Genomic DNA, 17,052 nt, shown 5'->3' with positions numbered 1-17,052 from the left:
TATTATCTCTCCTGAGATACTTACAAGAAAATAAAAATAAGCAGAAGAAAAGTTTAGAACAACATCTTACAATTTGGAATTTATTTTCTGTAGCAGCAGATCTTTTTCATGCAGATGTAGAAAAAATACAGCGAGAACAGGAAAATCAGCCTTTGGTTCAGCCTGAAGGTTGAGGAATGTCATCTGTTTTTGATTTCTCGGGTGTCTGGCTTGGCTACAGGTTAGAAAGAACTGAAATTTTCTTTGTTCCTTTTAAAAGATTGTTTTAGATTAGATTTAAATAAGTTCTTTGTCTTATAGGGAATTCTGATCTCTGTTTATTTTAAAATATGTGTTATTCTGTTTCTGGTTCTCTATGTGGAATGTCTTTGCAATTTAACTTTGCTTTCTTTTTTAAGTGAGATTTCTGCAGTTTTAAGAGATCATCTGGCTTGAATTAGTCACAGTCCTAGCTAGTTCTGTGTGTAGGGCTAATAGGTGAAAGAGGTGATTTAAAATCTTTAATAACATCTGAACAATATGATTTGTCAGCAATATGGTCACTATGCCTCAGAATGTTATCAGAATGCAGGAATGCCCCAAGTACAAATGCAGACGCAGCAAGGATTAATGCCACAAGTAGTAGGGATACCTGCGAGTGCCCCGCAGACTGCAATACAGCAGCCAGCGACGCAATCACAGGGACCAGGAGCGGCAGTACAGAGACAGGGTACTGTAAATGCCTTTCCAACTTGGCAGAATACTCCAGACCAATGCTATTGACTGGAAGCAGACCCGTGTCAGGAAGAGGGAATGATTTTCAGGTTAGACACAAGGGAACCCTTTATTACATTGACAATTGGCAAATATGGAACTCCTGTGAAATTTTTGATAGATACAGGGGCGAGTACCTCTGTGTTGTGTGCAAAACCACAGGGAGTTAAACTTTCAAATCAGTATAGAACAACAGTGGGATTTACGGGGATAGAACAAAGAAAAAGGCTAACAGAACCCACTCTGGTGCGCTTGGAATGCCAACCGCACGGTTCAAGGGAGGCTGTGGTACCCTTCTTAGTGGCACCTGATTGCCCAGTAAATTTGTGTGGTAGAGACTTATTGTCTCAATTAGGATTGTGTTTAGATTTTGGAAATAAAGAAATACCAAGTTTGCTCACCATGGTCCAGCAGTTGAATAATGAAAATAAAGTAAGGGTTATGGAAGAATTACCACAACATATTTGGAGTACAAGTGAGTCACCATATGGACTAGCCGTAAATGCAAAACCCCATAAGATAGAATTAATAGAAGGGGCACAGGGGCCGAAGCAAGACCCTTACCCCATACGACCTAAATTAGTATCCAAAACCCTGGAACACACTGGTAAATTATTGAAATGTGGTATTATTGAACCTTCAGTATCCCCGTACAATACCCCATTGTTTCCGGTCCCGAAAGGGGAAAACAATGTAAGGATAGTACATGATTTAAGAGAGCTAAATGAGATTACAAGAAATCAATTTCCGATTTGTGCAAATCCTGCTACTCTTTTGCATACCCAGAATATATATGCATATAACACTGTTATTGACTTGTCTAATGCATTCTTTTCAATACCTCTTCATCCAGAGTCTAGGGATTTGACGTCATTTATAGTACAGAATGAGGCATACAGGTGGACTAGGATGCCTCAAGGCTTTACTGATAGTCCATTGGTATTCTCAAAACAACTAATGATGGATTTAAAGGATTTCAGGAGTCAATTGCCTGACACAGTGTCATTGTTTGTCTATGTAGATGATATTCTACTGTCTGCTGAGACTGAAGCAGAATGTCTAGAATGGACTAGAAAATTATTTTTGTTGTTAGGAGAGTTAGGATATAAATGTAATAAGGAGAAATGTGTTATAGCTCAGTCTACTGTCACCTTTTTAGGACAAAATGTTTCAGCAGAACATAAGGTCATTATACCGGAAGTTATATCTATTTTAAATGAGACTCCGGTACCGCAAACAGTTACCCAGTTACGTGCTGTTTTGGGAATGTTAAATTACTGCAGACAATGGATACCAAATTATACACAAAAAGTAATGAGACTTTATAAACATTTGAAACTGCCCGCAGCCACACCAAAGAATACACTAATTGTGTTGGAAGAGCAGGATAAAATAGTGCTGGCTAAGATTGTGAGGGATTTGTTATCCCCAGGACCTTTAGCAGTAATAGATATACAATCACCTGTGCATTTGTGGGTAAAAGACATGGGAAATAGTTGGGCAGCTATGATTAATCAAAACAATTAAGTAAATGCACCAGTAGCTTTTTTGTCAGGCTCTTTTAATCATGTGGAAAAGGGAATGAAAGAAATACCAAAGTTACTGACAGCTATAGTGGCTGCAGTAGGTAAATGGAGAGCACAAATGCCTTTTGTTCCTATTGTAATACATACTAACCACACGATTAAAACGCTGTTGAGCCCTAGCCAGACGGCATTGACAGCCACTAGATTTGGAAAATATCAAGCAGTACTTTTAGGACAAGATATAAGAATAATACCATTAACTAAAGAACAGAGAAATAAGATAGATCTGCTTTTTCCTGTCAATCAAGAGGGTGAGATTGATACTATAGAAATCCCTACATTTCACTGTCTTACTTTTGAACCCTTATCTGATGGGTTAATATGGTTTACAGATGGAGCTTGTGAAAGGACTGTTGCAGGCTTTGCCTGCGTGCAGGTAGATGAGAATCTAAGAAAGATAATGCAAGTACAATATAAAACCCCTCCTGACCAGACTGCACAGCATGCTGAACTTTTAGCCGTTATTACGGCCTTACAACACACTGATATGACTCAAAATGTCACTATATATACTGATAGTGGTTACGTTGCAAGTTCACTACAGTATCATATATTAAAATGGCAGCGTAGGGGGAAGATAACCAGTGCAGGTAAAAATTTACAACATTACACATATTGGAAATTGCTGTTTGAAATTTTGGCAAGAAGGGAATGTGAAGGTAGAAAAACTGCAGTTGTGTGGACCCCGGCCCACACTGAAAGGCCAACCTTTGAGGCACTAGGTAATGCAATGGCTGATGCAGCAGCAACGGAGGTGGTTAAGCAAAGTGAAAAGATTTTGTATAATACTAGACAGACACAGGAAGGGCCACTTACGAATGTAGATAAGATTGAAATGTGGCAGCCAGAGGGACAGGAAAGTGAAAAATGGTTGAAGAGAGGATGTATGAAATTGGGAAGTGAATGGTTTAATGCAGAAGAAGGATTACCTTGTATGCCAATGAGCCAGGCGATTAAGGTGTTGGCTGAGTGGCATGCAACCATGCATTGGAATAAGGAAACAATGAGGCAACAGTTTGAACAAAGGTTTTGGACCTTGAAAATTGATAACTTGATTCAACAGGTTGTGCAGAATTGCATGGTATGTAATATTAACATACCTAAACGAGGTCCTAAAATATCACCTGGGACACTTCCAATACCAGAAGGCCCAGCAAAAGAATGGTATATTGATTTTACTGATATGATTGTTCCAGTGCAGGGAAAAAGATATTTGTTAGTTTGGGTGGATGCTTTCTCAAGGTGGATAGAAGCATTTCCATGTAAAAGGGAGACAGCACATGAGGTGGTACAATGCCTGATAACTCATATTATGCCAAGCCATGGGTGTCCGTCTAGAATAATTTCTGATAACGGGACACATTTTAATAACAGTGTTTTGAAAGAAATGGAAACGATTATGGGTTTAACACACAGGAAAGTATCAGTGTATCGCCCCACCTCCAATGGTTTGGTGGAGCGCTACAATGGCATTTTAAAAACAAAGTTGAGAGTCTTATTAAAATCTCTCAATAAAGAAATGGTGGGAAAATTATATACATGGCTTGATGTATTGCCATTAGCATTAATGACAATAAGGGCCCAACCTAATGGGCGTACAAAATTGTCCCCATTCCAAATTCAGACAGGACGTCATTTCTTCCCGATGCAGACAGCAAGTACTGATAATACAACTCAGTACTGGCAAAAATTACAACCAATGCTAAATTTGACCAGTGACATGATTCGTACAAATGTATCACATCAGGTAGGGAATAATGATGTTTGTGCTTTTAAAGTAGGTGATTTAGTACTACGAAAGAACTTTACACATAAAACATGGAAGGATCCTGTGTATGTAGGGCCTTTTGCTATCACGGCCCTTACTCAGACTGCTGCCCGTCTGGAAGGTCATACTTCTTGGATACATTTATCAGATATTCGACGAACTAATAATATTGAAGTGGACAAAGAATAAACATGATGGTATTGGACTGTTGTTGTTTGTTAATGGACAATGAACACATATGATAATAGACTTGTTGCAGCGGCCAAGATGTTGAATTTGACTGATTGTATCATATGTGCCCACATCCTTGTCCTTGCCAGCTATGATGTATGGGACTACAATGATAAAATTGAGTGGGCACCATGACTGTGATCCCAATAATACCTGTGTAAGAGATGATGAAAACCTTCATTGGACAAATGAGACTATTTATAAGCAAGCCTTGCTTATGGACAAGTACCCACAGACATCATGTTGGTGTCTGATTAATAGTATGACAACTGAACACATTCCCCCGATAAAGTGCACTTACACGCAGAATGTTGTAACAACTGATTCAATGAATGTTATGCTTTTAATTTGTGTAATTTTTAATGCCACATTAACTAATGCAATTGGGCATTATCCTTATAATTGTTCTTATATGAAACATAAGAATGACAGTGTACTTCCCTTTGATGAAACTCACTGTCTGTATTCAAAAGAAATATAAATTTTGTACCCTAGTACAATTGAATCTGTTTAATGCAACATGTATTAGCATGTTTGCAAAGATGTGCCAGGATGTTTTTAAAATGATAATGATAACTGAAATCAAGAATGAATAGAACTTTAATAGGTCAGCCAAAAATATTGAAAAAGTGTGCAGAAACTGAATGCCACAAACATGGGGGAGGAGATCTAGAAGGGAGGTAAGAAAACAGACTGGAGCTGAAACAGATGTTTGAGGCCTGAAACAATCAGTCCTCAAAAGGGAGGATTTGTTGAACAAAAGCATAAAAAAATAGGAGTGGAAAGCTTCAAAGAACATGCAGAGCTAGCTGTTTCAACACTAAAATCTCCTGGGACATGATGGGGCCCACATCAGCTAAAGGCAGGCTCCAGAAAGTCTGTGGAATAAGGGAAAACAGATGTAGCATGTTCTGCCCATGATTAACAGTTTGTGGTATTCAGAGACTTGCACAGGAATGTTGTATGAGAGAATTAGTCAGAGGCCCGGTATAAAACTAGAGGGGAACAAAGAGGTAGTAAGCATTTTTGAATTTTTCTTTGTCTGTGTATAGCATTTTGATTTGCCTTAAGCTTGCTGTATATTGCTTGTGTGTGTAGATATGCTTTGAGTACAGAAATGCTTCCTGACTACCCCAATTGATGGTAATCAGAGTAAACTTTTTATATTAAATATGAAATTCGTCTAATCTTCTCTACAATGGAAAGGTGTTAGGTAAGGTCGAGTGAGAAGTGTTTTTTGAAGCACTTGGGTGGTATAAGGAGTGATTTGTTTCGTTAAGGATGTCTTTTGTAGGCCTTGTTGAAGAGATGTGTCTTCAAAGATTTGCGAAAGCTGGTTAAGTTGTCCATGGTTTTTAGGGCCATGGGTAATGCGTTCCATATTTGTGTGCTCTTGTACGCAAAGGTAGTCGCGTAAGCCTGTTTGTATTTAATTCCTTTACAGCTGGGGAAGTTCAAATGAAGGAATTTGCGGGCTGATCTTTTGGCATTTCTGGGCGGTAGATCCACTAACTTTAACATGTAGAGTGGGGCATCTGCGTGAATGATTTTGTGTACAGTCGTGCAGATCTTGAACTCAATTCGTTCCTTGAGTGGGAGCCAGTGCAGTTTCTCTCTTAGGGGCTTCGCACTTTCGTATTTAGTTTTTCCAAAAATGAGTCGGGCTGCGGTGTTCTGGGCTGTTTGGAGTTTTTTAATGGTCTGTTCTTTACAACCTGCGTACAGGGCGTTGCAGTAGTCCAAGTGACTTATCACTAGTGATTGTACTAGGGTGCGGAAGATGTTTCTTGGGAAAAAAGGTTTTATTCTTTTGAGTTTCCACATCAAGTAGAACATTTTTTTTTCACTGTATTCTTCACGTGGGTATCAAGTGTGAGGTTTCGATCAATAGTGACTCCAAGAATTTTCAGGTTTTCTGAAATGGGAAGTGTGCAGTATGCTTTAATTTCATTTCTCCCTGATTAGAGGAATTCTCTCAGAGCTTGTAAAATGGGAAATTGTACATTTTCTGAATGTCATGTTTTGTTGTATTATTTTTGACTGATTTATTTCGAGATAGTTCATGTTTCTTCTTGTCCCCAGAGAGATTAGCATTCTATCCTATGCTAACATAATATAATGCACTTTTGCCATTTACACATATCTCTCTATATAAAACGCACCTCCAACGTTCTAAAGAAGCCTCAAGTTACCCAACGTTCTAAATGTGTTATGGTGTAGATCGCTTTTGCACCATGAGTATCAGCCCCGCCCTCGCGTCACAACGTGATGACGTAGAGGGCGAAGCACTTACACTCGACGACTCAAAACGCCCACCCGTACCCATGCGACAGAACGTGATGTCACATGCTACACGAACGTGAAAGACATGCAAGAAAGTGAGCAAGGGAATGAACACACAACACGAATGCGAAAGACCTGCAAGAAAGTGAGCAAGGGAGCGAGCCAGCCTGAATGTGACAGCCTAAACGTCAGAGGGAGGGAGGGAGGCAAGCAGGCAGGCTGCTTGAACATCAGAGGACGCTCACCTGTTCCCATGCGACAAAAAGTGACGTCACACGTAACGCGAACGCAAAAGACCTGCAGAAAAGTGAGCGAGGGAGTGAGCATGAAACGCGAATGCAAAAGACCTGAAAGTGAGCGAGGGAGCGAGCCAGCCTGAACGTAATAGGAAGGGAGCGACACAACCTAAATGTGAGAGGGAGGGAGGGAGGTAGGCAGGCAAGCAGGCAGCCAGCCAGCCTGAACGTCGGAGGGAGGGAGGGAGCGAAACAGCCAGCCTGAACATGGGAGGGAGGGAGCCAGCCAGCCAGCCACCTTGATCATGGCAGTGGGAGGGAGGGAGCCAGCTTGAACAAGACAGTGGGAGGGAGGGACACGACCCTGAAAGGCGGAGGGAGGGGGACTCATGACCCTGAAGCAGGGAAAGGGAGGGGAGGAAAGGGGGAGGGGAGGGGAGGAGGGCGGGAGATGGAGGGGGGCTCCTGCCACCCACACACACTCTGTCATTCTCACACACACACACACACTCAGCCTCACTCTATGTCAAACACACACACTCGCACATTCACTCTGTCTCTCTCTCTCACACAGTCACTCACACACACACTCTCTCAAACATACACACTACAATGAAAACCTTGCTAGAGCCCGTTTCATTGGTCTCAGAAACGGGCCTTTGTTACTAGTCCTATATAATAATTCTCACCTCCAACATTCTATGCGTCTGCCTGCCTGTGTCCGTAACTTTCTTCACAGATGGGCTCCGAAGCCCTAGCTGATGTCACTAGACGCATTATGACGTGTCCTATATAATTCTCACCCCCAACGTTCTATGCGTCTGCCTGCCTGTGTCCGTAACTTTCTTCACAGATGAGCTCCGAAGCCCCAAGGGTTGGCAGCGGGAACGGGGGATTGAGAGGGTCGCGGCAGGGGGGTCCAGGGATCAGGAACTCCGAGGGGTGGTCGGGAAATCGGAGGAAGGGGGGTCTGCAAATCGGAGGGAGGCAGGGAGGTGGGGTCTGGAACTCAGAGAGAGGGAGGGGTCTGGAACTCGGAGGAGGGGATGAGAGGGGAGGAGGGGGGAATGCACCACCTGTACAAAAACTTTAAAAAAAAATACGGGGGACGACCCTGGAACAGGGAGGGAGGGGGAACGACGACCCTGGAACACGGAGGAAGGGGGAACACTGGAACTGGGTGGGAGGGAGGGGCCCCAGGCACACACACTCTCTCTCACAGAAAAACTCGCACCCAGTCTCACGCTCTCTGTCACACACACACACTCGCAGATTCATTCTCTCTCTCACACAGTCACTCTCACACACACTCTCAAACAGACACACTCCGAGGAAAACCTTGCTAGCGCCCGTTTCAATTGTGTCAGAAACGGGCCTTTTTTACTAGTTATTAATAAAAAGGCCCCACAGCATATAATGAGGCCTGCAGGAAATAATGCACATTAGCACAGGTTAGTAAAACTAGCCCTAAGTTTGTTGAAGAAGCAACAGAGGGTGAAATGATTTCACAAGATCACAAGAAACATCAGAAGGATTTGAATCCCTGCTTCCCAGACTGCCACTTCAATAATGTGACTTGCCTTTTTTTTTCTTCTTTCAGTTTTATGCTTAGTAACTGCTAACCCAAAACTGCATTAAGGGGCTGTACAGTATTTTTGCTTTTAGCTGAGAACACCACTAGGGGTGCCATTTTGGGGTTGGCACTGGACTGGGCATTGCTGCTACCCGACGACCCCCCTTAGACCAGTGTTTCCCAAGTCAGCCCTGGCATACCCCTTTGATGCAAACCACAAAAAAAAGCAAACTATGTGGAAGTTAGGCAATCGCCTAAGTAATACCAAATTACTTGTTTTTGACCTGTATATATATATAGATAGATAGATAGATAGATAGATAGATGGAGATATATATAGATATACATAAGTATCCTAGTTTGTAATGTTATTAGCCCAACTGGTTTAGTTTAACTCATGCCCAGACATGGCATTGTATTCCTATATATTACATTATTTTAGCTAATATTAGTAAACTGCATTCTGAGCTAAGTCAGAGTAAACTCAGAAAAAGCCAAAAAGACTATACACATATATCTAGAGCTCACAATACAATGTCCCGGATAGACTATATATTAATATCATCAGAATTATTAACACAGGTAGAAGAAGCAAAGATAGGCCCCATAATGGTGTCAGATCATGCATGGGTTGAGGTGAAGTTGGCTGGGGAGCCTGTCTCTGGGGAAGGTGGTTGGTGTTTCCCGTCTTATCTGTACAGGGACACTAGTTTTTTGCCTTTTATAGTCTCAAAATGGCAACAATATGCAGAAGCCAATACTCAGCATAGGGCTCAACCGGATCTTTATTGGGAGACAGCGAAAGCTGTCCTACGGGGGGAGGTGATTTCCTATATTAGTCATCAGAGAAAAGTAGGGAGGTGGAGCGCCTGGAGAGACGAATGACTTTCCTCCGCAAACAATTCGGGGAGACACAGAATGCAAGGGTGAAAAAACAATTATTGGAAACGCAACAACATTTAAATGAACTGTTGCATGACTGGGCGAAACGATCGCAAGCTTATTACAAATATCAGCTCTATAGGTTTGCGAATAAGAGTAGTGGCTTATTGGCTCGTTTAGTCAAAGGAAACAAAGGACGGACAAAAGTGACCACACTGATAGACTCCAAGGGTAACAGATATCATACAGATAAAGCCATTAACGGGGTTTTTACAGAATTTTTTGCCCAGCTTTATGAAGCGCAGAATACGATAATGGACAATAGTGAGGCGTATCTGTCTAGTATGGGATTACCCCGCATAGCGGACTCCGACCTAGCCAAATTAGATGCTTCGGTGACGGTGGAAGAAGTGGAATTAGTAATACAGCAAGGGGCATTGGGAAAGGCCCCGGGACTGGACGGTTTCAGGAATGAATTTTATAAATTGCTGAGATCAGAGATTAGTCCGGTACTGGTGGAAGTGTTTAATAATATTATACAACAGGAAAGGCTGCCTCGATATCTTAATATAGCTCTAATAATTGTTCTTCAAAAGCCGGGTAAACCAGCAGATAGGCCGGAATCCTACCGCCCAATATCATTGCTTAACGCGGAGGTGAAGCTCCTCGCTAAAATTATGGCGAACAGACTATCTAGAGTGTTGCCTTCGCTAATAGATGATTCACAGGTGGGATTTATCCGGGGGCGTGTAATATCAAAAAATATGAGAAGAATATTAGGGGCATTGGAAAGAATTAGGAGGGAGAAGATCCCGGCTATGTTAATAAGCTTCGACGCTGAAAAAGCGTTTGATCGGGTGAATTGGGGCTATATGTACGGGGTCCTAGAAGCATATGGTATAGGAGGGGGGTTTTTGAGGGCAGTTAGAGCATTGTATGCAGAGCCGCGAGCACAGGTGTACGCAAACGGAGTATTGTCTGATAGTTTCCCGATAAGTAGGGGAACAAGACAGGGATGCCCCTTGTCGCCACTACTTTTTGTCTTAACATTGGACCCACTATTACGTGAGATTCAATCTAATCAGGGTATAAAGGGTGTAACCATACGGAAACATTCCTTTAAAACAGCTGCGTTTGCGGATGACTTATTAATGCTTATTACAGAACCTAAGGCCTCATTGGGGAATCTAATGGAGAGTTTAGTGGAATATGGAGACTTTTCCGGATTTAGATTACATTTTTTCAAAATCGGAGGCACTGGCCAGCTCAGAAGAAGTAAGAGGTATGTGGGAAGGGGATTTCCCATTGAGGTGGGCGACAGGCAGGTTTCGATATTTGGGAATACAATTGACAATGGACACCTCACAGGTATACAAGATAAATATAACCAAGCTTCTACAGGAAACGAAGGATCAATTGACAAAGTGGTCAGTTCTACCGGTGTCCTTTTATGGTAGGGTACACTTGCTAAAAATGATTATTTTTCCAAGGTGGCTTTATGTAATGCAGGCTTTACCACTATGGATTAATAAACAAGATTTGGAGACATTCTATAAAATGGCGGCAAGATTCTGCTGGGGGGGTAGGAAGGCAAAAATGAAATGGAAACTGGTGATGGGTAATTCAAGGCTTGGAGGGCTGGGATTTCCAGATTTTAAGAAATACAATCAAGCCTGTTTACTCAGATATCTTAGAGACTGGTTGTTGGAAACCAGCACTTATCTCGATCTGGAACTGGAAAAAAACTATTTTGACCCCTGGAATATAGCATCATTGCTACATGCACCCAGAAGACAACTGCCAGCACAATTACAGGACAGTATATTGCTGCGTCCAATGTGGCAGCTATGGAGAGCATTATTGCCGCTGTGGCAACAAAATCCCACGAGTAGTGTATGGCTTCCTATACAAGGGAATCTAGAATTTGCGCCAGGGAGGGATTCCAAGGTGTTTCGTCAAATATTAAATAAAGGAATAATAAGGTTGGCAGACCTACTCCAACAGGACGGTTCGCTGGTAGATTACCAGACTTTTGCGGGGTTGGGAGGATGGGGCCCATTAAGCATATTGGCCTATAGGCAGCAGGTACATTACGTGCGATCGCTGCCATCGGAGAGCCTGTCGGTTGCTTTTGGTGAACAGCTAAGAACACTCCTGGAAGGAGATGCAGAGGGACAAGTGTCGGTAGCATGGTTCCATAGAGAACTATGCAATAAAGAAAAAGCTCGTGACCTACAGGTGGTGGCAGAGAGATGGGAAGGCAAATACCTACGCAATTGTTATTGACAGCCCTTAAAAGTGGCCCACAGTTGGTCCACAGTGCAGAACTCCAGGAGTGTCATTTTCGGGTGGTGCATAGGGCTTATGTTTCCCAGAGACAGGCTGCTCACATGGGGGTAACTGATTCCCGTTGTTGTCTTAAATTTACAAGTGGTGAGGCTACATTTGCCCATGGACTGTGGCAATGTGGAAGTATCTCTAGATATTGGGCGGCGATCTCCCGGTTCTTACAAGAGGTACTGAGTAGGAATTTTAAACTAACGTTTGAAAGAGCAGTATTCAGTGTGCCCGGGCTGTGGAGTCTGGGCACACGAGGGGAGAAGTTATTTCTAGGGAAGGCGTGCATTGTAGGGAAGAAGTGCATATTACAATACTGGTTGCAGGATCACCCTCCCTCCTTTTGGCATTGGAGGAATAAACTTCACGAACTGATGATATGGGAGGCCAGAGGTGCAGGCCTGACACCGGGAAGGCAGCGGAGGTTCTTAGCAGTGTGGGGGGCGTATCTGAACACCATCTCGCCACGAGCGCGTAGTCAAATTTTAAATAAACTCCCCTGGCAAAAGTAGTATAGACTGCACGATACTTCGAGCGTTGCATTGAGGGAAGGGAGGGGGAAGGTAGATGGGGGTATAGAGAGGGAGGAGGGAGGGGGGGACGGGGGGGAAGGGGGGAAAGGTATGAGCGGTAGTGCAAGACTTCTTAGTATTGAACATAAATGTATACATTATTAGGACATGGGAAATGGTTTCTGTTGATTCATAAAGCTGGGCAAAATAGGAGAAACCAAGAACCAGTGCAATGGTGTACTGCTGATGCCCAGAGGAGGTGTATTGTCAACAGGATCTTTGGAGCAGGAATCACGGGACAGATGAATGTTCAGCTTGGGGGGGGCGAGGGGAGGGGGGGAGAAAAGGTTTAAAAACTGATTGATGAGGATAAGAATCACAGTGTTTAATCAGATGTTTATGTTATGTTTACAATGCACTGTAAAACGACTTTGTGTGCTGTTGTCATGTTGTGGAATCGTCAATAAAAATGTTGAAATATAAAGCAAAAACAGTAAGATTCCTGTCAATCTCACTGCTCTCCCTCCCTATTGTATCTTTAGCTTACTTTTTATTGAGTTCCCCCTTGCCCTCTCCGAGCCAGCACTTCCACTCCAGCGGCGAGTGAGCGGGGGTTGTAAAAGCAGCAAGTAGGCACGCTCGTCTCCGTCCGCTTCCCTGCCCTCTCTGCCTCCCGCCTTCCTCTGATGTCATTTCCTTTCGGGCGGGCGGGACGCTGAGAGGGCAGGGAAGCGGACGGAGATGAGCGTGCCTGCTTGTTGCTTTTACTACTGGTGCCCCCCGCCCGCCAATGCGGTAAGTTGTTGTTTTTTTAATACAACTCGACGGCGCCCTTAAAGGCAGGCGCCCCCTGCGGCGCTTACCCCGCTTACCGTGTTGGCACGGCCCTGGAGCTCACAGTATAAGCGGCTGTCTAGCAGCTCGCATCACCCTTGCCAGTCAGGCTTTCAGGATATCCACAATGAATATGCAGAAAAGAGTCTGCATATAATGGAGGCAGGGTACGAAAATCAATCTCATGCATATTCATTGTGGATATCCTGAAAACCTGACTGGCAAGGGGGTACTTCAGGACCCACTTGGGAAACACTGCCCTAGACCACCAATGATGTCAAGGTAGCCCTCTGAAGGGGCAAGGTCTGCCTGTGAGGTGGAGGATGGGGTGGGAGAGTGGGAGCCTTTGAGCATGTGTGGTGGGGCAAGCCAGAGAGGAGCCTTAAGCGGAGAGGGGGGACCCAGCTTATGCTGGCCCGGTCATGCAGGGCAGCATGTCTTAAATTTCTACAAAATCTATATGTATTGTCTGAACAAACTCGCTGGCTAAGATTAGAAGCTTTAATTTTTGCCCCTCTTATACCTAAGGAAGGATTATTTTATCTTGACCATTTTACTAAATAAATGTTCAGTTCATTCTTTCTTAAACCTCTGCCTAATATATGGATTAAAATCTGTGGTAAATCTCATATCTCAAGATCCCTATCTCCATTCACTCCCATCTCAGCTAAACAATTTGTTAGAGAAATGGGACTACATATATTAAAATACCTAAGGTTAAGGAAACCGCTTCTATTCTCCACATTATTTTCCAAATCAAAGTGTCCTGAACCAAAAAGATATGGAAAAAATGATCCGTACTTCCCTCTCCTTTTATCAATTTGTAGCTGAGAATTTAATCTGTCTAAAATCGAACACAACATACTAAGATCTCCAACTAAGTGGGAAACATTACTTTTTGGGAAGTTGCACCATAAGAAATTAATATCTCAATTATATCAATGTTTATACAAAATCTCAAACACTACTATAGCACATACCTATATGTCTACATGGGTGAAAAACCATAAACAAAAATATGGATAATTCCTCCTGAGCAAATGTACGGTTATGGAACATTTAAAAGCGTATCACTGAGTAGAATAAGTACTCAATTAAAAATCTTAACGTGACTATGGGGCTCATTTTCAAAGCACTTAGACTTATAAAGTTCCACAAGTTACTATGAGAGGCATTTTCAATATGGGGTTTAAGTTGGATTTAGACTTTTGCGCTAAGGGGGGGATTCTATATATGGCGCCTAAAAATCTGTCGGAAAACATTTCTGCTTAAGTATATAAGCTGCACCTAGATTTAGGCGCAGTATATAGAACACATTTAGTTAGCATCCTAGCACCTAAAACTACACGCATCCATTTACACCAATGAAAACGTGGCGTAAATCCCAGCATGTAGATTTAGGTGCACTGGGCCATATTTTATACTACACGTGTAAATTTTGGAACACCCATGAAACGCCCATTTCTCCACCCATAACCACACCCATTTTGCCTGCACACATTAAAATTTAGGCACTCTGCATTACAGAATATGCTTAGCAATTTGTGTGTATAAATTCTAATGATTCTCAATTAGTGCTCATTATTGGTTGTTACATGCTGTTAACAACACAGATTGGCTTCCTTACATGTGCCATTATAGGATCCACTTGGATTTCGTAATGGAATGCTAGGCATGCTATATAGAATGTAAATGTCCAAAATCTGAATAGGAAATATGGCCATTTTTGAAATTGCAAAACATCTTTTTTTTAATTCAAAAATACAATTTGTAACAAGTTTTTGTGCTCTATGCATTTATTTTTTTCAGACCATTTTGGGGGGAAAAAAGTCCAAGCACTTCCTAAATCATCTCCTTTAATGGTAGAATGGTTGTTGGTGTGAAGGAACTTTTAATCCCCTGTGGTGGGCCTGTCTATTCATTAAAAACATTTGGAACACTGCAATATTGAAAATCATAAACATCAAATTTCCCATGACAGTAGAGATGGCAATATTAGGGTGGAGCCCAATCCCTTGTCTTCCCAATGAAAACTATTTATTAGTTCAGTCCCTTTATTTCTCAGCAAGATGTGTAATAGGAAAACCCTGGAAGAAATGTAGACGGGCCACCCACTAGTATGGAATACAGTAAAACTGGAAAAATTGCCATGTGCTTTGAGAGATAACATCAGTAAGGTTGAGGAAATATGGTACTCTTATTAAAACTGTTCTTTAGAATTTAAGTGCAAAAATGATGTTGAAAATGAAAATTTTTAAATGTGACCAATACTTCCCATTTTGTAACATTAGATGGTCATACTCAAAACATTCTTGTTTATTTTTGCTTTGTTAATTTTTTTTACTGTAAATGGTATAATTTGACACAGTCTTGAAGGTGATGCCATACCTTTGCAGATTTTTACTAGCAGTTTTTGTTGTTTATCAGTTGTTATATTTTTCATAGAGGAAGAAAAGGCTCTCAGTGTGTTGCTCTGTTTTGCTGTTTCTTGTTTTTCCTTTGTAGTTTGCAAAATCATTGAATAAAGAAACTTTGACTAAAAAAAAATACGTTTACTAAATGGACTTGGGAAAAATCCACAATTTCGGGAATAACATGTATAGAATGTTTGTACGTTTGGGAAGCTGCCAGGTGCCCTTGACCTGGATTGGCCGCTGTCGGGGACAGGATGCTGGGCTTGATGGGCCTTTGGTCTTTTCCCAGTATGGCATTACTTATGTACTTTTCTTATCTTTCCCCCTAAACCAACCTCTCCTCCTCCCCCATTCTCTATTTCTGTGGATAACACTCTCATCCTTCCTGTCTCATCAGCTCGTAAACTTGGGGTCATCTTCGACTCCTCCCTCCCTGCATATATTCAGCAGACTGCTAAAACCTGTCGTTTCTTTCTCTACTAGCCGTTAAGCCTGTTGAAATGGGCGAGATTTCCACCCTCCTCACCGCCGCTCCGATACGGAGGTGGGCGGGAGCGGCGGCGGGGATGAGGGTGGAGGTTGGTGCGCGCGATGTTTGTTTCCAGGCTCCAGCGGCAGTGTCCGACAGTCCGACTCCGTTTCCCTCTCTGTTCCGCCCTCTGACGTCATCACGTCTTGACGCGAGAGTGGGACAGAGAGGGAAGTCTCTACTGCGCATTTGCAGGTGAGTCGGTCACTTGCCATTTATGTTTGATAATATCACCAAAATTTGCCCTTTCCTTTCTGAGCACACTACCAGAACCCTCATCCACATTCTTATCACCTCTTGCTTAGACTACTGCAACTTGCTTCTCACAGGTCTCCCACTTAGCCATCTCTCTCCTCTTCAATCTGTTCAAAATTCTGCTGCACGACTAATATTCCACCAGTGTCATTATGCTCATATAAGCCCTCTCCTCAAGTCACTTCACTGGCTTCCTATCCGTTTCTGCATGCAGTTCAAACTCATCTTATTGACCTATAAGTGCATTCACTCTGCAGCTCCTCAGTACCTCTCCACTCTCCCTACATTCCTCCCCGGGAACTCCGTTCACTGGGTAAATCTCTCTTATCTGCACCCTTCTCCTCCACTAACTCCTTTTATCTTGCTGTACCATATGCCTGGAATACACTTCCTGAGCCGGTACGTCAAGCTCCATCTCTGGCCGTCTTCAAATCTAAGCTAAAAGCCCACCTTTTTGATGCTGCTTTTAACTCCTAACCCTTACTCACTTGTTCGGTACCTTTATTTTATCATCCTCACTTTAACATTCCCTTATCTCTTGTTTGTCTGTCCTAATTAGATTGTAAGCTCTGTCGAGCAGGGACTGCCTTTTCATGTTCAAGTGTACAGCGCTGCATACGTCTAGTAGCGCTTTAGAAATAAGTAGTAGTAGTTATTTTTACATAAAGGTATACACACAATTGTACAAAAATGTACATAATGACAAGTAATAAGCACATTCTTGATTTGAAATTTGAAAACTTGAAATTTATTATTTCTAACCTACAGGCTGGGGTACAAAATAAATTTAAAAACAAAACATACATATAAAATTTTTAAAAACCCTCTACAATTCCAACAATGAATTCAGTACTTGTCT

The sequence above is a fragment of the Microcaecilia unicolor genome, chromosome 8, assembly GCF_901765095.1.
Source record: "Microcaecilia unicolor chromosome 8, aMicUni1.1, whole genome shotgun sequence".
Classification (NCBI taxonomy): domain Eukaryota; kingdom Metazoa; phylum Chordata; class Amphibia; order Gymnophiona; family Siphonopidae; genus Microcaecilia; species Microcaecilia unicolor.
This window is presented reverse-complemented; position numbering follows the sequence as displayed.